This window comes from Neomonachus schauinslandi, chromosome X (assembly GCF_002201575.2).
Source record: "Neomonachus schauinslandi chromosome X, ASM220157v2, whole genome shotgun sequence".
NCBI classification, from domain to species: Eukaryota; Metazoa; Chordata; class Mammalia; order Carnivora; family Phocidae; genus Neomonachus; species Neomonachus schauinslandi.
In genome coordinates this window covers 97727364-97752162 of record NC_058419.1, presented here as the reverse complement: position 1 = coordinate 97752162, position 24799 = coordinate 97727364, and the positions used below count along the sequence as shown (strand labels likewise).

Genomic DNA, 24799 nt, shown 5'->3' with positions numbered 1-24799 from the left:
CGGGAAGCCTGCTTCTCCCTCTCCCACTCCCCCTGCTTGTGTTCCCTCTCTCGCTGTGTCTCTCTCTAATAAATAAATATTTTGGAAAAAAAAAAAAAACAACTCTGGGTCTTAGTATTACTAAGGGTGAGTATGATCATCAGAGACTGAAGGAGACCTCCTGCAATCATAGGGCTAGGGAGCAAATGGGTGGCATCCTTTAATTTGCATATTGAATGCAGGATGTCCCCCAAGGATAGAAGACTTGAGGACACTTGCTGTATATTGGTTTAATATTATCTCAAATCCACTTTTTCATGACAAAGACAAAATTGTTTTTAAGTGTAAAAAGTTTTGATGTAAGAATGAAGTAAGAACTCAGTAGCTCAGCTGCTGAGGAACCCCACTGGGAGCTTATCAAAAACATAAGAAGAAGCAACATGTCAAGGGGATGTTTACATTATAAATACCGAGTTTGTGGGGACTGAGGGTGTTCAGTTTGGGTGTGGTGACTGCTGATCTACTAGCTCTCCAAATACTTTGAGACAATTAGCTCTTGCCATGGTTCAAGTGGATCTTTTAGCGACAGTGGTGAGAGCCGAGCAGTGCCACAGAAGATGATCATCTTGCCCATCAATACCAGTCCATCATTCCCCAGCAACAGGGGACTTTGACTTTTGTGCCGGAAGCTGAATGTCAGCACCTGACTGGCTAAGCCATCTCTCCCGAGTACCAACTCGTACAAAAGTATGCCTCGACTAAAATTTGGACTTTATTCTGTTCACTACCCCCTGCCTCCAACAGTAGTGTGATTAATCTATCATTGATTTGGAGTACGTTATTTCTTTATTGGCTTATTGAGAGACATCATCCTCTAGGCTATTTGGCTTGTGAAATTCCCATAGTGAACTGGTGTTAAATAAATTGCTAACAAAGACAAATTCAGTCTCTGAGCATTATTTTGCCTCCCAAAACAAAACTGCCTGAAAAAAATGGACAAAGAAATGCATTACAGAAGGCTGGTACCATGTTTAATTATGTTTGTGAATTTTCACAGCACACAAACCCCCAACGACACTTGGCAAATGCCACATAACCAAACCACAGTTAAATGTGAATTGTATTCAGATTACCCATGATTTGAGTTTTCCTAAACCATTGCCTTTTAGAGAATAAAAAAGAAATGTAGTAATTAAGAGAATAAAGAAACATTTAGAAATTCACCCAAACGGAGTATCATAGGACAGGGATGCAGCATGAGAAACTAAGAGAACACAGCAAGAAGTTTCTACTTCCCCCATTACATAATTTTCCAAAGGAAACACAAAATAAGAAAACGAGCATCTGAGGATTACATGTGACTCCACAACTGAAAGTATGAAAATACTACAAGCTCAGTTTTAATTTAAAAAACATCTCATTGAACTTACATGTTTACACCTTTACTACTGGTCTAACAGCATTTGAGGAAAGGAAAAAAAAAAACCACGACAAATATTCCAAAGGACATGAAGACAAAGAAGAGAAAAATACAAAACATAATAAAATATCAACAAAATACTGGGAGCTAAAAAAATCTAATAGAATTACCAAGGGAAAATAGGAAAATAATAAAGGATTCTCATTTGACAGGGGAGAGAGCATGAGAAACTAAGAAGACAGCAAGAACCAAACTAATCTGTAGTAAAGAATTCTCCAGAATTTACAGAAACTTGAACATTTGAAACTATGGACATGAATGGATGAGGTTAAAGAGATGAGCATTTCTGGGCGCCTGGGTGGCTCAGTTGGTTAAGCGACTGCCTTCGGCTCAGGTCATGATCCTGGAGTCCCAGGATCGAGTCCCGCATCGGGCTCCCTGCTCGGCAGGGAGTCTGCTTCTCCCTCTGACCCTCCTCCCTCTCATGCTCTCTGTCTCTCATTCTCTCTCTCGCAAATAAATAAAATCTTTAAAAAAAAAAATTTTTTTTTAAAGAGATGAGCGTTTCTAATGTGTATTAGGATCACCTCAGCTTCAGATCCCTTTTCCAACTTCACCCCCATCAAAGGAAGATAGGAGGTTACTTCTCTGGAAGTGCTGATCCAGAGAGGATTTAGAGGCAGGACACTGAGCTTACTTGTGAAGAAGACAGAAATAATGAACCGACAACAGGACAAGGATATAAATGATACTGAATGGCCAAACTACCAGTCTCCTTTCCCAGTTGATGCCCAGAACTCTAGTAGCAAGACTTATATCCATACCCCCTACCCTCCAGGAGGAAACCAGAAGGTTTCCCTCTGGGTCAATATGTCCCAAAAGAAAAGACCTCAACATATAGACATTTGGGGACCTCCTGGGGAAATAGCTACACCCAATCACTCTACAGTAAAGCCAGCCTGTTGAAGATACCTCCCCAGATACATGGAGATGTTAATTAACATGTCCTCCTCTGTGTCTTAGGCCTAAATTGGCAGTCGACAGAAACCAGAAATTTGAGGGTCTCACCTTGAAAGAATGATCAAATCTCAAGTCAAACAAACAGCAGGGATACTTGTAGTATACTGTTCTACTTGTAGTAGAAAAGACAATGTCAATTTGAAGAATGCCTTAAATTCATAATACAAGTAGAGAGATAAAAGAAAATACTGTTTAACAAAAAAAGAACCTAAGACTATAAAAAGTCATGTTGAACAAGCTAAAATTCTTGTTGGACATTACATATAGGATAGCAAAAGTAAGAAAAACAAAACCAGTAGAAAGGTTCAGAGGTAAATATGAGGATGCCACTCAGGTTGTAACATCACAAGATAGATGGAAAACAGCAGATATTCACTAATGGATTTTCCAAATGAGAAGGGGGAAATGCAGAGCAGGGAATTTACTAAGAATATGAGAGAACTGCCATGGGTTTACTAAGAGCCTAAGTTTGTAGACTGAAAGGGGCCCAGAGGGTCTGGCAACAATAGAGTCACTTCAAGACAGAAAATCATGACATTTCAGGACACTGGGAATAAAAGTTACAACCGTGAAGAGATCATCATAAATCCAGTCTGATTCTTCTCTTTTTGAAGTTATGGCCACTATCTAACTTCTATGCTTCCTTAAAATGAAAGAATAAGCATCAACTTTAAAAAAAAAAAAAAAAAGTGTCCTTGCTAAAATATTGCCAGAAGATAAACATTTCTAACTTTATGATTCCATAGAACTGCTACAACATAATTCAGAATTTTATAGTTAATCCTCCCTAAAACAAAGTAACTCTTAACAGCCTATGACCAAAGCAGTGGGAAAAGTCCATCCTAGTTTAAGTGTTTTGCATTTTTGCTTATTTTCGAAATCCAGGTATATACACGTTTTCTCCTAATAACTCAGTATGAAATTCTCACTCCTCAATTACTTTGAGTTCATACACTTAATTTTGCTTTCATCAGTTTAAGAAAATTTTATTTGCTTTTTTTCCTGAAGAGCTTCAAAACTTTTTTTTTTTTTTTTGGCAATATATTCCTAGCATAGATGACCATTGCTATCAACTCATCATCAGTGCGAGAAGCCATGAGCCACAACTTGCTGATGGAGCTTTACCCTGTAGACCAAAATGTACTTAAACCTGGGGTGAGGTAGCATGAAAACAATGGTCTACAGTGAATTACAATTATTGAGTATTTCTTAAGCCACTATTCCCTGACCCAGGCAGCTCAGGAAATTTCCTGAGAAGCAGGGTATAGCTTCCTCGACTACAGAAAGCTTTTACTCTGAAGTTGTTTTTGTTTTTTGTTTTTTTTTTTTTAAGTAACCAGCACACGAAAAATATAATGAAACATTTATACTAATACTTAACTGTAGAGAAACTCAAGTGGTAAGCTTTCAGATACATGAAGATCTGACTTTATCAAACTAAAGCTTAAACGGAGCCATTCAGCTCCAGGAAACCTATTTTCCAAACCCCACGTCTAGAAGCACGGCCTGACAGCGGGAATGTTCATTCTTCTTTAAAATGGAATTTATCCCAGAACATTTGGGAAGGGTAATTACCCAATCTGTAGTTAGGAAGCAGGCTCACAAGACAGTGCCCCCAATAATGAGTTGTTTTTAAAAGTGAAGATTTCAGGAAGGCTAGAAAGTGTAAAGGGACCAGGAAAAAAAAAAAAAAAAGGGATACTGAACTCCTAGGTTCAAGGAGCTCCCTTATCATCAGCTCCAGATGTCTCCATTCTCAGCCCTGGGACGTGCTCATCTCTTTGTGCTCTCACATCAGGACGAAGACGGACGGGAACAAGTTCACGGAGAAGGGAAGCACCAGGGTAATGGCTCTGCAGCCAGATAATGCACAGATAGCGAGTCCCGCTTGCAGTGCAAAAGGACATGCATCTTCTAAAACAGGGATTCGAATCCCCCCGGGCTTGTGTGTGTGTCAATTTAACCTTTTGAATTAGAAGCTTTGAACTCCTGGAAATGAACTAATGCTTTGTGTAAACTACGGAAAACAGATGGGAGTGTGTTCCAGGCAGCACATTTAAATACAAAGCCCATTTTGTACCTGCAGAAGCTGCTGTGCCGCCTCCAAGGATAAATCCGAGTTCAACAAATCAAATGAAGCTCCCCCACTACTCGGCTCAAATTCAGAGGAGACAAGTACTTCTGCGCTTTCCAAACATTCACATTATCACAGAAATGAGAAGCGTATGCTTGGTCTGCCATCAAGAACAAGGACCTTTTAGTCTCCGAGTGTTAAACGGCATCTTTATGGTGCTACGACAAACTTTCTCGTGGCCTCATCCCCGAATTACAGATTTGTGCTGTTTTCAGTCCTGACAACTAGCACCGGAGAAGAGATGGCTACATTGAAAAGCACTGAGTTCAAAAAACTTCTGTTCATTTTTGCATTTAAGAGGCAAAATTTTAGAGAGGTGAAAAAATAATGCTTCCCTGTGTTACAATCATAATTTTTAAACTTTTTGTTGTGGTAAAAATCTACCTAAGATGTATTCTCTTAACCACTGTTGAGTGTGCAATTCACGGGTATTAAGTCCATTCATATTGGGCAGTCATCACGGCAGCGTTTTTCATTTTGCAAAACTGAAACTCTATACCCAGTAAAGAGTTCTCTGTTCCCTCCTCTCCCTGGCCCCCCACAATCACCATTTGACTTCGTCTCTAGGACTGTGACTACTCAAGGTTCATCACTGAAGTAGAATACAGTATTGACCTTTTGTAATTAGCTCATTTCACCTCACGAGGTCCTCAAAGTGAATCCATGTTGTAGCATGTGTCAGAATTCCCTTCCTTTTTGGGACTGAATAATATTCCACTGCAAATGCAAATATGCCCTCACCACGTTTTGCTCATCCATTCATCTTTCAATGGCCAAATGGGTTGCTGCCATGTTTTAGCTATTATGAATAATGCTATGAACGTGAATAATCATAATATTTAAATGCTTGTTTGAGGCAACTTATTTCCTAAACAGATATAGGTACAGGTTTAGACAATGTTAGCAGCCATCTGTATGATATACCATAAAAATCACCCAATTTTTATTAACAGTCAGACATAGTAATTATGAGAAATTATACTCGGAACTTTAACCAGGAATAGGCTAAGAGCAGTAGAAGGGATGTTATTCTAAATACACAGAGTTGAAATGGATAATTTTTCTTTTTTTAAGGATTTTGTTTACATATTTGAGAGAGTGAGTGAGTGAGAGAGCACACGAGCAGGGGCAGAAGCAGAGGGAGAAGCAGGCTCCCTGCTGAGCAAGGAGCCTGATGCAGAATTTGATCCCAGGACCCTGGGATCATGACGTGAGCCGAAGGCAGACACTTAACGACTGAGCCACTCAGGCGCCCCAGGATGGTTTTTATTTCTTGTGGATGGAAAAGAATCAGTGAATGAGGGAAATTGGACCTAAGTTAATTACCACATTGTGTGGATCCCTAAAGCACACACAGAACACTGAAACCTATGCTAACAAGGAAGAAGACCAAGGCTACAGGATATCTTAGGAAGCAGGAAAAGGGTAATTTGGTCTGCATAATAAACCCTAAATTTTACCCTGTGATTAATTACATTGTCTTTCTCTGGACAACGCAGGCCACATACTGAAATAGAACAGAACGAGGAGGTGACATTTTGCAGCTACACATGCACTGTTTTGATTTCCTTTATAAATTGTCAAAAATATCTAATACACAAATTTTCTGAACCTTAAAAGGAAATCTAAGATGGTAGAGAGGCAAACTTCATTTGCAAACTATTTTTAAGGCTAAGCCTACACCTCATGTTAGAAATTCCTCGGTTTTACTGCCAGTCACACATTCCCAAAACTAGCCTTTTGCCAGGTTTATCCAACCACTGTAGGCAATTGTGGAAATATTTTTTGCTCCTAAATACTGTAACTTATTACCTGCTCTCCCCAGCACTCAGCCTAAACCAGAAGTATTAATTTCAAACCCCCCATGATATTTTAAGACAACTTCAACAGCAGGGGTGAGCTTAAAGGGCATAGAGGTTTTTGAATCAAAATACCTGACAATTGCTATTCTATCGTAATTCAGCCTCCTCACAAAAGATCCCTCACTCCACAAGTTCAAGAACCAGAGCAAAGTAAATCTCAGAACTCATGCATCAAGTTCTATCTTTTAAAGTTAATGGTTTAATGTAACAGGGTTTTTTTTTTATTTTAGAAGATTTTATTTATTTATTTGACACAGAGAGAGACACAGCGAGAGACGGAACACAAGCATGGGGAGTGAGAGAGGGAGAAGTAGGCTTCCCACAGAGCAGGGAGCCTGACGCGGGGCTCGATCCCAGAACCTGAGATCATGACCTCAGCTGAAGGCAGACGCCCAACCGACTGAGCCACCCAGGCGCCCCTATTGTAACAGTTTTATGTACCGAAGACTGAGACAGTATTTACTGAAAGCACAAGTCATAGGCTATCTGGTGTATGTGTAAAAGGTTATCACAGGGTCTGGCAATTACAACCTTGCTTTCTCTATCCACCACACCATTTCTGTGAGTTGCTGCTTGTTGAGAATTTCCCAATTCACAATACATATTAATCTTTTAGATCTGAGGACAAGAAATAAGATTTCCCTAGAATGTTCATAAACTCCTACAATCATAAATTACTAACATATAATTCCAATGCTCTACATTTTCTTTACCCTGTAGGGACTTATAAAACATGATTAATAAATAAAAGTATTAACTTTAAAAAGAAACATAGCCCATAGTGAATACTAAAACACTGGGAAATGCCAGTGAACAATACAGAGTAGTATTTGAATAGCTAATGCTCAGACTTCCTAGCAAGGTTAATATGAATGTCACCACACCAAATCATGTACTGAAATTGCCAGTTTGAGAACTTATTGGTTCTCAAGCTCATTTCTTGGAACATGACTCATAGGATTTTGATCAAGTATACTAGGCATATAAACTGTTTTATATTCAAGAGCGACTCATCAGCAGCAGACACACACACACTCTCTCTCACACACACACAGAATTAGAGCATGGCAAAATCTGAAAGACTGATTAGATCTCAACCACGTGTCTATGAATGTTCTGAACCTGGCTCCCATAAAGGTCTACCATGTGGCTATAGATCTTGCATACGTGTAACATTTTTATGTTCATTTTTAAGCTTGAATTCTCTCAGCTGGCTTATAACACATTTTTCCAGTGTTCCAACTGTTTGTCCTCATGATATAAGGCTCAGGAAAACAAATTTCTGGAGAAAGGCTGGGAAAAATCCTATCCTCACATGGAAACACTACTGAGAATCCTTTGTCACTCATTAGAAAACGTGTGGGTACATTCTTTCCTCATTAGAGTTTAAGGCCAGACCTAAAGGTGGGCTCCACTCAGAGGGGTCAGTTCTTGACATGGCTTTAGAAGAAAGGAAGTTAAATTTGAAGGATAAAATTTTTTTAAATTTCTTAATGATAGCATGATAATCTGTATTTCTTTGAAAATTGAAACTATGTATAGACCAAAGAAAATAGTACTGCAGCACTCTTAACCTCAGTACCTGTACATTGTCCACGATTACTTCTAGACAATCTCTCACACACTACACTTGGTATAAAGCATTCTTTTTTTTTTTTTTTTTAGAGTGAGAGAGCAGGAGCAGGGGGAGGGAGAGGGAGAAGCAGCCTCTCTGCCAAGTAGGGAGCCTGATGTGGGACTCGATCCCAGAACCCTGGGATCATGACCTCAGCTGACGGCAGATGTAAAGCATTCTTTACATATACACATCACATGTTGATTCTTCCCTAATTTCGACAGCGTATTCAGAAATTTATCACTTGCTTTTATAAGTACATTGTAGGGATGCCTGGGTGGCTCAGGCAGTTAAGCATCTACCTTCGCGTAGGGTCAGCTCATGATCCCGGGGTCCTGGGATCGAGTCCCACATCGTGCTCCCTGCTTGGCAGGGAGCCTGCTTCTCCCTCTGCCTGCAGCTCCCCCTGCTTGTGTGCTTGCTCGTTCTCGCTCTCTGACAATAAATAAAATCTTAAAAAAAAATAAGCGCATGGTATTTGATTAAACAAAAATTCAATTACTCGTATTTATGTTTCTTATAAACAAATCTTCAGAAAACCTCCCTACATCTGCAATCTTTTGTACTGTACATTGACTTTTCAATGTTTACTGGCCAAATACAATTTAACTTAATTTTTTTTTTCTTAGAGATGGATGGGGGGGTAGGGTCAGAGGAAGAGGCACAGAGAGAATTTTAAGCAGGCTCCACACCCAATGCGGAGCCCCATGCAGGACTGGATCTCAACCCCTAGATCATGACCTGAGCCGAAATCAAGAGTCGGAAGCTTAAACGACTGAGCCACTCAGGCACTCCGTAAGTAATTTTTTAATGAAACAAACTCCATAATTTTTCTTCATTTTTATTCCTGCTCTCATTATGAGTTTTTATCATTACCCCATCCTATTCATAATTTTTTTGATGGCGAGATTTTGTCTAACTTTGACAATTTATGTCTAAATAATGAAAATGTATTTCATTGGTAAAGCGCTTGATTTTACCTTTTAATGCCAATTCACTCAATAGGATTTAAGAAATATGTTAACATTTTAGGTCATATTTAGCAATTAAGATTAAACTTTGAAGATGGGGGCCTTTTTTTTTTTTACAGTGATATTTCTACTTCTGGGCACTTTCTTCATCCTATCTCCTTAATATTCATTATTGTAAAATTATATGGCAGCTAAGAGTAACTTTACTTTTAGACAAAAGGCAGAGGGCCGTATTTGTATCAAACAACACAAACCATAAATTACCATATTTATTTAGGCAAGAGGGCCAATGAAAGTTATTTATAACTATAGATTAATCAGTAATAACATTTTTAAGATATCTGAGCATATGCTTAATATCTCAGGTCTGGGCTGTCATGAAACTTTTATTGCCTATAAGAAATGCTAGTAGTTTTCCAGGATATAAACTTTTGCTTCCTAGAGAGTAGAGCACATTATGAACATGCTTTCAATAGAACTTCATTTTCTGATGATAGCAATAATACAGATGTGCACTCTCACTCTTTCTGCCCTAGGCCAGACACCTTTGGATATTATAGATGTTTCATCCTAGAAAATTTTTCAACTGACTTTAAAAGTAGATTACACCTAATTAAAATGCAAATCTTCTACTATTTAAAAAAATTTAAAGATAGTGGTGCATAATGAAATAAATGAATGCTTTGAGAGGTAGGATGGCAAAGAATTAAAAGGGAGGTAGTTAATAAGCCCCTATAGAGAGTGATGTGTGTTCTATATACAGGGCCTCTTGATGACAAAAACCTCTCAATCTAAGAAATGTTTAGTAAAAAAAAATGCTTTGAGGAGGCAAGGGTCAATCCTGGGTCAATGAGGAAACATAACTGGTAATAACCATGTACATTACAAGACTACACCATCTCACTTTACCATTTCCTCTGCGTCGTAATAATGATGTGTCTGATGGCAAAGCATACAATGGACTTGTCTGGTACAAAACAGAGGATTCAAATTTTTAGTCAAGTCTACTTACTTGTTTTTGTCTCAGGCCTAAACTTAATCGATTTTGGAATAGAAAACTGATTGAGTTATCTCCTTTTATTATTGGAGATGGGGTCACCGGGAATCCAACTGTGAAAGGGAGTTTGGGTTGTGTATTCAGGAGGGCGCTCAGGTTCAACACCTACAGAGAGAACAGGGAAGAAGCAGGCATGCAGAGAGACAAACTCTCTCCACTCTGAGCTCAACAGCAGCTTCTGCCAACCCTACAGAATGCCCTGGAGCTAGAATGACTCTACAGAGTCTTCTCAAATACTTCTGAGATAAAAAGGCTTTTACATGCCCTCACAGATCAGTCTCTGAAGGAGGTCAACCCTAGAGAGTAGCAGGACCCGAGGTACTTCTCTGCAGCCGAGGCAGTCCCTGAATGGAGCTGACAGCTGAGGGCTCTCTACCAACAGCGGTTCCTCAGTTTGGGTAAAACATCCTTCTAGAACACGGTGACCCTGGCAAAACATCCCAGCATCTGCCACATGGAGTTTATTTTGCACAAAATAGAAAGTATTTCCTGAATCCCTTCATAGTTAGCATTTTTCCCTCAAAATGAAAACCTAAAAACATAATAGGTGAAACACTTCCATACTTTTCTGACTCGACTCTACAGGGTGACCCAAAGTTTGATCCATGACGACTGGCCTTCCTTTCAATCAGACTGCCTGTAAGGACTTTGAAAGACAAAATAGTTACATGTTACTTCATCAAAAGGGAATGGATGGTGCCAGCATGATAAAAGCAAAGCCTATAGCAGATTGACTTCTCAAGTGTGTGTGTGTGTTTGCAGGAATTCAGGAAAAGTGGTTTATAATTTGTTTTCTTTAAACATGCACTCTTCATAGTAAAAGACTTTTGAGTATACTCCTCAAAAATAGATCTAAAACATGTATTTCCCATTTCCTTTGCCCTTACCTATCTCACCCGGGCTCCCAAAGATTTTCTTTCATCTTTGGGCATACCACACTCATTTAAGAGATGAGAATGGCATGCTTCGGATACTAGCTAAAAATCAGTTATTTGAACAGTAGAGCCAAATTAGAACACAGACCTGCCAGGTTTCCTGATTCCTAGTTTGGAGTTAGTTATGCATCACCTCGGGAATGCTGCTCTCCGTTTGCTAAGAGGCATACTGTGAATGTTCAGTAAGTGCCCTATTTATTGAGGTTATAAAGCAGTATGTAATGAAACCTCAATGTTATTTTGGCTTTAATGCCATGCCATTCTGTTCCTCTATACATGACCTCTGAACTCAAACAAAATTCCACTAAGAAATAAAAGACACTCCACTAGTATTTTAGAGAGGGTTTAAAGGAGTAAAAATTATGTGAAAGGAGTAAGATAGGGGAAAGCATGGAAAAGCAGGAATATGGAAGTAACAATTCGGAACCAATGACAAGATACGATAGGTTTTTTTTGGGGGGGGTTGTTTTTTGTTTTTTTAAGGGATGTAGAGGAAACAGCATTTCTTTGTGGGGAGTTGGTGGGGATAAGAAGGGAGACTTCAAATTTCCCTAGTTAATTGATATCACTGGGGTTTAATCAGCCTACTCAGCAAATCAACTCTCACCATAAGACTGATATAAGCATCTAACTGTATGAGCATGTGATTTAAGTAAGCCCACAACTTATTGTGCACCCTCCAGACCTAAGTGAAAACAAAACAGATGAGCATCTTTATTCATATTAAAAAAAAAAAATTGCTCTGATAAAAGAAAAAAAATCTACAATTGCAGTAATTATCAAGAATAAACATTCATTGAATTGATAACAATGTCATTTAAGGGAATATTTCAAAGGACTCTTATCATGTGTTTATTTTGTTATATGTTCCATAAATACTGGTAAAATTATAGCTATCAGTACTTAGGATTTTCACAGACAAATCTGGTTTAATTAAAAATAAAAGTTCTAGGGGCGCCTGGGTGGCTCAGATGGTTAAGCCTCTGCCTTCGGCTCAGGTCATGATCCCAGGGTCCTGGGATCGAGCCCCGCATCGGGCTCCCTGCTCCGCGGGGTGTCTGCTTCTCTCCCTCCTTTCTGCTCGAGCTCTAGCTCTGTCTCTCTCAAATAAATAAATATTTTAAAAAAATAAAAATAAAAAATAAAAGTTCTATTCCATTTCTCAGAAAACTCCCATGGATATCTTGAATGCAATTTCCTCATTGATTTTAATGTAAATATTGTCTAATATTAGAAGGGATGAAAAATTAGGGAAATAGCAAGAGAGTGAATTAGAAATATTGGGGCACCTGGGTGGCTCTGTCATTAAGCGTCTGCCTTTGGCTCAGGTCATGACCCCAGGGTCCTGGGATGGAGCCCTGCATCGGGCTCCCTGCTCCCGGGGAAGCCTGATTCTCCCTCTCCCACTGCCCCTGCTTGTGTTCCTTCTCTCACTGTGTCTGTCTGTCAAATAAATAAAATATTAAAAAAAAAAGAAATATTGATTTATTTTTTCTGAAAAATAATTACTACTACCGAATGGCAGTTACATTTAAGTTTTGGTCCTTAGGAATGGGAAGAAAACACACAATAAAAGCATGATTTATTCTATATATTAACAGACCCTGCCTTATCCCTCTGAATCTAATTAAAGTACATCCAAGATACAGATTTTTAACTACTTTTTAACTTGATTTGCTCAAATGTCCATCAATTTTTTTAAAAAAAAATATTGACCCTGTTTTGATTCAGTGAATAAATTGTTTTATAACTAGAATTTTAATCAAAAACTTTAAGAATGTGTAATATGACCATTAATCTGAACCAAACTGTAATTGACTTAAAGTGTTAGAGAATAGCTACTCTATCACAAAATATGAATTTTGGGGCGCCTGGGTGGCTCAGTCTGTTAAGCGTCTGCTTTCAGCTCAGGTCATGATCCTGGGGTCCTAGGATTGAGTCCCGAGTCGGGCTCCCTGATCTGTGGGGAGCCTGCTTCTCCCTCTCCCACTCCCCCTGCTTGTGTCTGCACTCACTCTCTCTCTCTCTCTCTCTCTCTAAGTAAAATAAAATCTTAAAACAAAAACAAGTATTTCTATGAAATAAGCATTTCTCACATTTGACTAGCTATAATTAATAATGTATTTCTCATGGGGTTCATTCTGGAAATTTTCTTCGTAAGAGAGTTCCATTTGTGATTCAAAACCAGCCTATTCCCAAACCTATAGTTATATGACCTCAGTAATTCGCCATGCATAAATTTGAGAAAATACATTTCTAAATGTATTTGAGAAAATACATTTAGAGATTTTTTGGTGCTTCATATAGGTTAACTAATAACATTTTACATTATATATGACTTAGGCCATGACACTGTCAAGCCTGCTTAATTTTAAAATAAATCTCTCATGTCATAATATATAGACAGGAGAATAGATTTAATACAATTATTTTATCAGGAGCAAGGTATCTATTAAAGCTATGGAATTTATTTTTTACATTGCAGGTCAATTCTCAAATTCACTTTGCTTTCTTATTGAAATGTACGGAATGGGGGCGCCTGAGTGGCTCGGTTGTTGGGTGTCTGCCTTCAGCTCGGGTCGTGATCCCAGAGTCCCGGGATCGAGCCCTGCGTTGGGCTCCCTGCTCAGCGGGGAGCCTGCTTCTCCCTCTCCCTCTGCTTGCTGCTCCCCCTGCTGTGCTCGGTCTTGTCAAATAAATAAAATCTTTAAAACAATATATGGAATGATCATCAAAGTACCCTCCGGTTCCAATCACTTGACCAACACTATAGTGTCATGTCCATACTGAGTTCTCTCAGTCCTCCCCACGTACTACTGCATCTACACCCTCAATGCTTATTCCAGTTCAATACCCTTGTTTCACATACTGCAGCATTCACTTTTTCCCGTCTCTCTGAGGCCACATCCCCAGGACGGTATATATTCCTTCTTCTCATCCAGTAAAGTTTTGTTTTGTACAGTCTTCTAGATCTATCTGAATATTTCCTTCTATATGTATTTCTGACTGACCAGGAATCAATCCAGTCCTTGTCTATCCTTTAGAAACAGCAACAAACTTTTAACAAGATTTAAATGATTCACATAATTATGTAACCAAGTAAGGGTAGAAACCACATTTATGAGACACATTTTATGAAAAACATCTTTTCATGGGTGGATGTGAGATCTCACCTCCAACTCTCCCCACAATATACTGCACAGTAGTTTCAAAGACTCTGGGGGCATTGGTAGCCCTTTCTGGATCCCACCTTGGTGACTCTAATATGCCACCTACATCTGATTGAAACACATATTATCAAAGAAAATATAATGATGGGGTGATATGTTTATATTACACTGATGGACAAAATCATTACACAATAGTATGCATGTTAGGTTTATACTCACATGTTTTACCACACTTACTTATATATCACATATCATAAGTACAAATCACTTTTATCCTGTAGATATAGAATGTACATATATAGTATTATACCTTGTGTCTACACACATATATGTTCATGTATATATGTGTAAATATATATGAATGCACACACATCAATGCTAACAGTTTAGATGAGGGTTACTTAGGTGATTTTTTTTATTTGGGCTATATTCTGTCAGTTATTTTTAGAACATTCTCCACAAATCATTACAGAAACTATATGCTATTTAAAAAAATATCAGGATGACCCTCTTATAACCAGGGTGATTATCATCAGGGACTAAGGCCTTACAGCCTGCTAGAGAAAACACTGAGTAGTGTAGAAGGCAAGGAGGTTTCAAACCAGATAGACAAGTCAGCTGGAATAAACCAATCGATCCCTGAGTTGATGTATTTTCATTCATACACACTTAGACTTTCTACTTTCTATTTCCCAGATTAAGCTCCATGAAACAATCCACAAAAAAACTTCTCAAAAAAAAGTCCACGATAAAATAAGTTTGAAAAACTTCAGTCTTCTCTTGAATTTGCTATTATGTACTTAGGCCTAATAAAATTTCTCAGAAATGAAGCATTAAGAAATTTGCTAACATTGTTTAACCTATGTGCCCCAAACTTATTTGATCAAAGTGTATTAAAAGTACATGGAGGGCGCCTGGGTGGCTCAGTTGGTTAAGCGACTGCCTTCGGCTCAGGTCATGATCCTGGAGTCCCGGGATCGAGTCCCTCATCGGGCTCCCTGCTCAGTAGGGAGTCTGCTTCTGCCTCTGACCCTCCCCCCTCTCATGCTCTCTCTATCTCATTCTCTCTCAAATGAATAAATAAAATCTTTAAAAAAAATAAAAGTACATGGAATAAATGTTCCAAGAAGTATAAGCTTACAAACTATTCAAATTCAATAGAGGACAATTTAATGAAGAAAAAAACGGCATATTGTGGTAGACAGCAAAATATTAGTTCAAATAATTCTGGCTGGTGATCTTTCTTTTCAAGAATTTATGATGTGTTCAATATACATTCTATAGTTATCTACCTTTAGTGACTGAGTGTGTGCTTGAGGGATTTGGGGCAGAGGGAAGCTCTGCTACACTCCTGACTAAGCAGAATAGCAAAGGAAAACATTGGTTTGGGCAAACAGCTTAACCAAGAACTTAACTATCTGTAATATCACCTGTTCATCTGTGACATAAAATAGACACACATATGCATCATATAACATTAGTTCTATTGGATTTAAATAGTAATTTAAAAGGAGAAGATATACAAAGGATACACAGAATTTATGATCAAGCTCCAGTTAAACACTCATGTCTATAGAAGTCTTCAGTCATTTCAACTGCCTTGGCCCTCTCCTTTCAGTGTTCAGATAGGGGTTAAACGGCTAGGATTAAAGAACCACTCATCTTCATGTCACAGGGATGCACACTGTAGGAGCAACTCCATCTCCAAAAGCTCTGAACAGTCCTGTATGGTTCTCTGTTTCCTAGAACCAAGAATTTCTCACTCCTTCGTGTTTTTAACCAACCAGTGATTGCTCACCAATTCCTTCCTAACTTCTGTAATAGAGTACCGTTTCTCAAAGTGTAGTCCTTAGAACAGCAGGATCAGCAGCACTTGGGAACTTGTGAGATATGCCGCTTCTCACAATTCACTCTACAACTACTCAATCAGAAAACTGAAGGTGAGGCACATCGATCTGTGTTTTAAGCCCTCCAGAGAATTCTGACACACACTTAAGTTTGAGAACCACTGCAGTTGAGAACTGAGACTGCTATCTGTCCAGGATATTTGTAATAACCATAGCAGATCGTCCTTGTATCATCTCACAAACCTAATTTTAAATGAGCCAAAAATTTTTAAACATAGAAGTTATGTTGTAAAATAAAGTGCAAGCAGTCCAAAATTTATACAAGATATATCTGAAAATTGAATTGAAAATTGGCATAATGAAACTTGGAACATACTTCCCCACGGGCCTAATGCTACAAAATTGTGGCAAAGGGATGAAGCCATTCCAAAGGAGTCCATTCATATCATTATGTAATTGTCCTACAATATTCAGAACACTTATTTCTGAGAGGAGTGACAACGAGGTTTAAGGAAGAAAGGAGAAGGTTAAAAGAGGACGGAAATCGAAGAAATAGGAGGAGAACTAGCTACCCCCCTTCTCTTTTTGGTGTAGTCCTAACACCAATGTAAAAAGTCAAGTCAATTTTTCTTTGACTACATTAAAACTACCTACGTAGATAAGAATCCTAACTTTTATCAAAGTCTCCTTTACCACAGAGCTTCCTTCTCTCCTCAAACTTCCCACATCACAATAAGGTAGAGTATGTCTATTCTGCTTCCAAGCTCTGAACCTGGTCAAACAAACAAAAATGCTTTATGGGTTTGAAAGGAAATAGGATTTAGGAAACAGAATAAGGAATAGTGTTATATAGTATTCCAGTATTACAGAGGGTATCAGGGCTCTCAAGAATTGTAGGTCCATGTTCTAGGGAATCTCCTCTCCTTTTTTGACACTACATGTCAAACAAAACACACCTTTGGGCTTAATTTTCCCTATTACCTCCCAGTTTGTCACCTCTGTGACTAAGAACACTTCTCTTCTACCCACTCCCATCCCAAATCCCAATTTGGGCAATGAAGAATCAATGTTAGAAAGAAAAAGAATGAAGTTAATTATTTCACATTTCGGTGTGAATGACTATTCAGGCTATCAACAGTCTTACAAATTCAGGTATCTAACTCATAGTCTGCAAGTTATTCTCTACTCTTCTAACTCATGAGTCCTCTTAGCTCTTATTTTTATCACAATTGTGAAAATAAAGGGAAACTTCACTAGAGTCCAAGGCTAGAAGGGAGGACCATACTGATCAAGGTCAATTACAGGAAAAATTATCAATTACTTACAGGCCTCAACAGAAGAATCCTCAGCAGGAAACAATCATCAATTGGAGGCCCCAACAGGGAAAAGATGTACATTCTATCTCCCACAAGATACCAGCTACCTTTCAACAACTCGACTTGTTCTAAACAATCCCAACTGCCTCCCTCTTCCCCATAAAATAGCATTCCTCTGCTTCGTCTGGACTTGCCTATGGCTGTACCTTAGCAGGCATGTCCCGAATTACAAAATGTTATTGCCGAATAAACCCATTTTTGCTGGTAAAATAACGGACAGTTTTACTTTTAAGGTTAACACAATAGATTTAATAGATTTTGGGGTGGTATTTTCAGAGTGCCTAGAGGAGGGGTACAGACCACTTTTGTAGGCAGAAATCATCGAGAACTGCCAATGACCTTTCACATACAATCATGAGAAAAACAGAAATCTTCTACAGTTGCCCAACCTAGCAAAAACCAAAAGCCAAGTTGAAAACAAAAACAAAAAACACAGGAGACTGGACCAGCAAGAGAGTGCCACGGGTGCAACGTTGCGCCCCTTCTCCAAGCTGCTAGCTCCAGCCAGGCTACCAAGAGGCTCTTGAGCACGGTCAAAGTTCTACTATGTTCGGAAGTCATCACATGACAGACCTGACTGGCTCAAGGTTTCACTGACCTTGGGCACCTCTGTCTTCTTGTCAATCTACCTCATCAAACATAATAAAGGTGTTTTAGAGTATAAGAGAAAATATTCTAATACTAACACAGTAGGCTCCACATGGTGATTACATCAGTTCCTTTGGATTCACGCATCTGTGAGAAAAAGTTTTATATGGATGCATGTCAAATCAGCATTGGTGTTTTGCACCATTAAATGAAAAAAAAGAAAAAAAAAAGGAAAACAAGAAGTACAAGCAAGAGCTTTTCAAAACTTCTCAAAACAGGAATTCTTACTAGAATTCCTGGTAGAGACTCAGTACCCATGTCCACACCAGCCAAACAAAATATATCAGAGGCTCTGTAGGAGGGGCCCAGGCATTCACATTAAAAAAAAAAAAAAAAAAAAAAAAAAAAAAAAATTCTAGGTAGTTATATAGCTCAGTATAGAGAATTACAGCCAGGAACTTCATGGTTACTGCTGTCTCCAAATTTCCTCATGCACAAATGATAATTCCCACTTGTGTTTTCTGAAGAGCCTGACTAATATTCTCTACCTTGGTAAGAAGAACATGTAATTATAGCTCTCCAGTGACTTCCCCACCAGGTCACACTACTACCTGTCTTTTTGCTCCTTAAAATTCAGCTTCCCTTTAATCTTTTGCAAACTCCTACCACAGATTTAATCCTTGTTACTATGTGCTTTGAGTAAGAACTTCTTTAAATATATTCACGCAGAACTATCTTATTTGAAATATATTCAAGCCACAATAATGCCTTTTTTCCATTTTCTACTCATTTTTGTGATGGTTTGACAAGATGATTCCTCAGGACAGGTGATGACAAAAGAACTCCCCTACCGTAAATAATACAAATTCAGAACTGATAACTCATCTTTGGTACTTCCAATGATGTTACTAGAAGGGGCAGTAGTAACAGGGTAGTGTGGAGAAGGGACAGGGCAGATGGGGGCATTTTACAGCAAAAGAGGCTTCCCAAGTGAACCAGTTTTTAGTTACTATAATGGCAGAACAGAGGTCCTAAAGGTGTTCTCAAGTGGTCATTCCAATCAGCTTTTATGGATTAAAATACAGCCCTATATCATTGCCATGTACATACTGTGCTTGTCTTTGGGCATATGCCCGCTGTTGTCAGGAAAATTATGCCCATTCTCAAAATAGCATGTCAGTTTCATGGGATAAGACAGGTCAGGTTTCAGTGGAGATCAAAATTGAAAGGATGACTTAATGTCCCTAAACTAGGGACAGAGTCAGGGCTATTAAATCTTTAAGTCCATGGGCCATGATGGGCTTCACCTGTTTTAAGGCAATGAGGAGTGAGAGCTCATGACCCAAGCCTAACTTAAATTTATGATCATATGAAAAGGAGACCTGAGGGTTTAAATGTCACTTTCTGTGTTACTATGACAAAAGCCCCAACTGTTCAGAAGTAAACAAAGTAAACCAATTCCCCTAACTGAATATCCTAACACCTCTTCCCTCCCCTTCCCAAAATTCAGTAGAGGCTCTACAAGCCAAATATTCACCGTCTTAGCATGAGCTGCATCCAAGCATGGTCCTGTAATACAGTATTTGCCATGAGACCTAAGCAGCAGTCTGTTGGAGGGAGTCTGGAAGAGATCCCACTGGTAGTTCTTTTTCTTTCTTCTGGTTGTGCCTGAACAATAGCTGTCAATGAGTCATCAGAAAGAAAATGCCAAGGCCATCACAGAGACACCAGCTCCGGTATCATGGAGCTGCCAAGCCCAAACCAGAAGCAGCCAACCGCCAAGTGTCTTGCCATATAAAACGTATTAATGGCTAGTTATGCGGCTACCTTCACGGGAATGCACATCTAACGGATGTACAACCTCAACATAATGGATTTTTTTTCAAGTTATTTATCTTCTCATTAATATTTCCAGGGGTATACTAGTAAATAATTAATAGTTAGCTCTCCAAGAAGAAGAAATCCCTGAATAGTAGCATTTGCTCATTTCTGTGGCATAAATAATCCTAGCAGGGTAATTTCAAGAGACCAACAGGAGGTCACTGAACTTGGAGATAGGAGGAGAGTCACCCGACTGCCTCTCCGGAGCCAGGGCAAACCAGCTCTAACACATCACGGCACATTTCCCTTCTAACTACATTTTCACAAAACTATTAGAATTCGTTAATGTTACTTTCAATTTCATTATAACTGAGAACACACTTTTGACACAGAGAAAGGTAGAACTCAGAATCACTAAATGTCAAGATAAATTGGCTAAATTTATTATACTGGAAGCAGCTATCAACTTTACGCAAAACTTAAAGTAGAAACTTCAAAGTTGTCCTCAGTCTCAAGCCAAATGCACTCATTAATTCAATATGAAAATTTCTAATTTTCCTCCTTGGTGGAAAGAATAGAATCTAATTCACTATCATACTGAGAAAATGTAATAGATTTGAAAACAACATTAGTATAATGTTAAGTAACTTGCATGAAAACATGTTCTAGCTCCCACAAAATTTCCATGGCTCTATCTGTAATTCAGAAGGAAAATCGAAGTTATCTCATCTCCTAGTCCTTGGGTCTATTTTTGCAATAGGGAGGCTGTCATACCCAATTGCCTAAAACAGAATAAAACTTACAGTTTAGTACAACGTATTTTAGTAGCTGTTATCTATGGAAAGTACTCCCTACAATTTCCTTAGCAAAGTCTCCCTGGAGAAGAATCCTTGTACGTTCTTGTAAAGCAAAGCAAAATCTTAACACTCCAGTTTTTTGTTTTTTGGTTTTTTTTTTTAAAGCACCACAACAGGTCTTGTACAAACATGTTCCGTGAATTACCCCAATCCTTTAGGATGATATAAGCATATAATTTTCCTGGGATGAAAAGTACAGGCTTCATTACCACAGTGATTTCTTACTTACTAAATGGCCTAACAAGAAAATATTTCCAGTTGAAATTGGTAGTTCTGAAAGAACGGTTATTCAAAAGGTCTTCTCATTTCTTAGTAAAATCCCCAATAACTTGGTCTAATTTGATTCTTGGTTTATCCTGAGAATACCTAATCGTTTACAGCATAGCAATGTAAGAGCATGATTTAAGAGCATTAACTCAAACTGAAAACATAGGTTCAATTACATTGTATTCTTGTTTTTAATAGGGATAGTTAAAATACTAAAGAAATAAGTCAAGTGTGTTTTAAAATAGTTGTTTAGCCTAACTTTAATGTATTATTCTGTACAGTAGTCTCCTTATAACCACTGGAGATAGACAAAATCAAATATATCAAAAGTTCTGATGGAACAATCTTCCATAATTGGAATTTGGAATGAAATATGGAATCTATCAAAGCAAATTGGGTCACTAGAATGATCTTGTAGCAGTCTCCAAGATCAGACCAAGAATAATCTTTTTTTTATACCTTTTTTTAAAAAGCAAAAACTGCTTTAAAAAATTAAAGCAAGCAAAAACTGCTTAACTAATTTACTTCTGAAGAAAATACCTGTACTTCAGGGTTCAAGAGGTTAAAAAATCTTTCATGAGAGAAATCCATAGGTACACTTTACTCAATTATTTGTGTATTATTCTGTGCCAGTAAAACATCTAAAGATGCCTGCCAGGAGATGCCAAATGAATATAAACAACAAAAGAAGTCATGAAAGAAATCAAGGCTAGTTAAATTTACATCTGGGTTAAAAATATTAACAGCATGGGGCTGTTTATGTTACACTGAGCTATTTGTAATTACAGGAAGGCATACCCAATCAATAGGAGATCAAGTGCCCCTATTTGCGGTATCCTAACAGGAATAGACAGTTGTAAACATACTGTATCAAAATGCTTTAAATGCTGAGATTTTACCTTTAAGATATCTGAAACTTATCTGAAAGAATGAAAGCTCTGGTTTGTGTTACTCATTTTGCAACAACAAGAGAGTTTTCACCCAGGATATATGACTCTTCAGGTGTATACTCACGTTGTGAATACGGAGGTCATGTATGTAAACCATAATCACATCAAAGTATTGCCTTTATCGCCAAGCAAAGAATATACAGTTGTGATAAGAATAATAAATGACATAGCAAAATTTCCACAGTGTTGTGATTTCACATCACACGAACACAGACCACTGTATAAGATCAACCTGAAAGGTTTATTATAATCATGTTTGTGTCCTCAATCTTTAAGAGAAAGTTCTGCTTATTACAGTATAAGAAATAATCTCCAATAGTGCCACTAAAAATATAAACATCTTAACTTTTTTTTTTATATCCTTTGAGGCATTTTAATAACACACTCTAAAATTTCTCTTACCATTCAACTAGGTCTAGAAACTGACTCATGATAGAGAAATGGTGGGGGGTGGAAAGAGATATTGCCAGTGTAACAGGTTTTCGGTTTGCTTTGTTTGGCATCACAGTTAGCCCCACCACGTTATGCTTTCCAATGCACAGCAATTGGCTACAAAAAGCATTTATTAATAGCAGCCACCCCTTATGCCTCAGAATTAAGAAAACAAAATCAAAACCTAAAAAAAAAAAAAACCCTACAAGACTAACACCTTGGTTTTATAAAGGTACAGAAATTAAAATATTCAAAGTCAATTTTATTTTATATTTAATAAAAGCCCCCTAACCCCTTAAAGGGAAGGACCTATCAAAAAGATAAAGGCCAATTTTGAAAATTATATAACCTGTTGGACCTAGAACTCACCCCACCCAGACTTCTTACAGATCTAATAAAAGCTCAGTTTCACAAATGTAAAAAATAAAATCAATCACTGCATTTAAAAAAGTGTCTCTCTACCATAGTGGCTAATATGGAACCCAAAGTTATATAAAAGTAGATGGAATTTTCTTTAGAGATGGAGTTGAACAAGCCATTTTTAAAACACATGAACCTAGTTTTGAGAAAATAGATGTAGATCTTTTTCTGCCTCTCTCTCAGGCTGACAAGGGTAGAAGAAGCACAATGAAACATAGAGTTACTCTGGAGAATTAATCCTTAAATTAATACATTTTTTCCAAAATAGTACTCTTTAGCAGGTTTATAGTAAATATCCTTCTGCATATTTCAGATACTTACAGCAACAAGTTACTATGTAATAAAACATAAACAACAGTAACTTTAACACAATGTATGAAACTACCCAATCTATTTCTTCAAACTACTATTTTAGGGTAACTACTTACAGCCAATTCTGTCATTCTAGGTGCTGCATGATCAACGACATTGCACTTAAAGTTTACCATTTTTCCCTTTAAAATCTGAGAAGCGTTTTAGGTTATTAATTGGATGAGGAGAAGAAGGCAAAGAGAGTTTTAAAATGGGAAAGAATTATTTGTCCCAGGCACTGTAAGAGGCACCATTCTTTTTTAAGTTATAGGCGTCCTTACCAATTTACACTACTTGGGAAGAGAAATCCTGCTCTACAATCTTCTAAACCCTTTGCTGGTCTGTAGCTTACGCAACTCCTGTGTTTCTTACTCATTTTTGTTTGCTACTGTGAGATTTCTTTTAACCTCACTTCAGCAATACACTTGGACGGTGACTTTATACTCCGTCCTCTTCAGCATCCAGCAAAGTATATAAAGAAATCTGGAACGATCCTGTTATTTTGCTGCCCACAGTCTGGTGCATTTCCAAGGGCTAGAGCAGCAGATTCAAGCAGCTGAAACTTCATCCTCTGGGAGAGCTTAACAGCTGCTTCCATTTGCAGCTTTCCCGACCTATCGTGGTTTACAAGCGTTTGCATATGCAGGCCCAAACTACCAACCACCAGAAGATTCCCTACAAATGAAATTTATCCATGGGGGAGGAGGGGGGAAGCGCACTACGGAGGGCCCCGAAAAAACCTCAGACTTTCCGTTCCTGCTGCTTTACTGGTTTTCAACTCGTACAGTTAGGCTCCAGGCACGCAAGCCTTCCTGTCACCCCTCTGACATTCTCCCTTAGCACAAACACGAAGGGAGATGAAACTTCTCGGATTTCTTAAGTCTCCACTCGGCCACACCCTGACAAGGCATGCCCTCTTCACACCTCCCCTCCCTCCTCAAAGCCAGGACAATATTTCCTTAAGTTGGTCTGTTCCTTCCTTTACATTTAAAATTCAAAATAAGTTACCCTTCTATAATAAAACCGATATCCGGCGGCTTGCTTTCAAAAACAAACAAGAGACAAAAGTCCCTCACCAATAGCCACTCGACGCAAAAGCAAAACTTGACTTTCTGCCTTCCCGGAGAGCAGCACCCCCTCCGCCCCCGCACGCGCCCTGCGTGGTCCCCCGCCCTCCCCACGCGCGCGGGGGCGCCGTGACAGTCCCCTACTGCTCCTCCGCTCAGCGCCACAACTTTCCGAAACCCTGTACTAACTTCCAGGGCACAGCCTGGGCGGAGAGCAGCGGCATACGCCGGATACCCCCACCACCACCACCAAAAAGCAAGACAGCGAGCTCCTACCAGCGCGACTCTTGATGACGTCGGTGAATCCGTCCCCAGCGGCATCTTCCCGGGTCTGCTCCGGACCCCCCGGCTGAGCCATAGCCACCCGCCCCTTGTCCCGGCTCCCCCACGCCCCAAACTTTGGGAGGAAGGTGGGTCCGCGCCGTCCGCCTGATGCTCTCCAAAGCAGGTAGCTTGCTGGAGATCCGGTGTGTCTGAACGTGGATTTCTCTCCTCCCCGGGGCCCACAGCCACGGAAATAGGGATGCGTGGGGAGGGGGGGTGGGGAGGGATGGCGAACTGGAAAACACAAACACCGACACCTGGGTTGGTTGAAAGGGATGCCGTCAAAATGTCCAGCCCATGCTTGGAGAGGAGGAAACAGGTGTTGTTCCCAGAGCC

The 24799-nt window shown here is 38.9% G+C and overlaps 1 pseudogene; it reads right to left on the bottom strand.

Annotated features, from left to right (window-relative positions):
• LOC110569870 overlaps positions 1–24460 on the bottom strand; it is an 84014-nt pseudogene extending 59554 nt beyond the window's left edge.
• Positions 24461–24799: the final 339 nt, after the last annotated feature.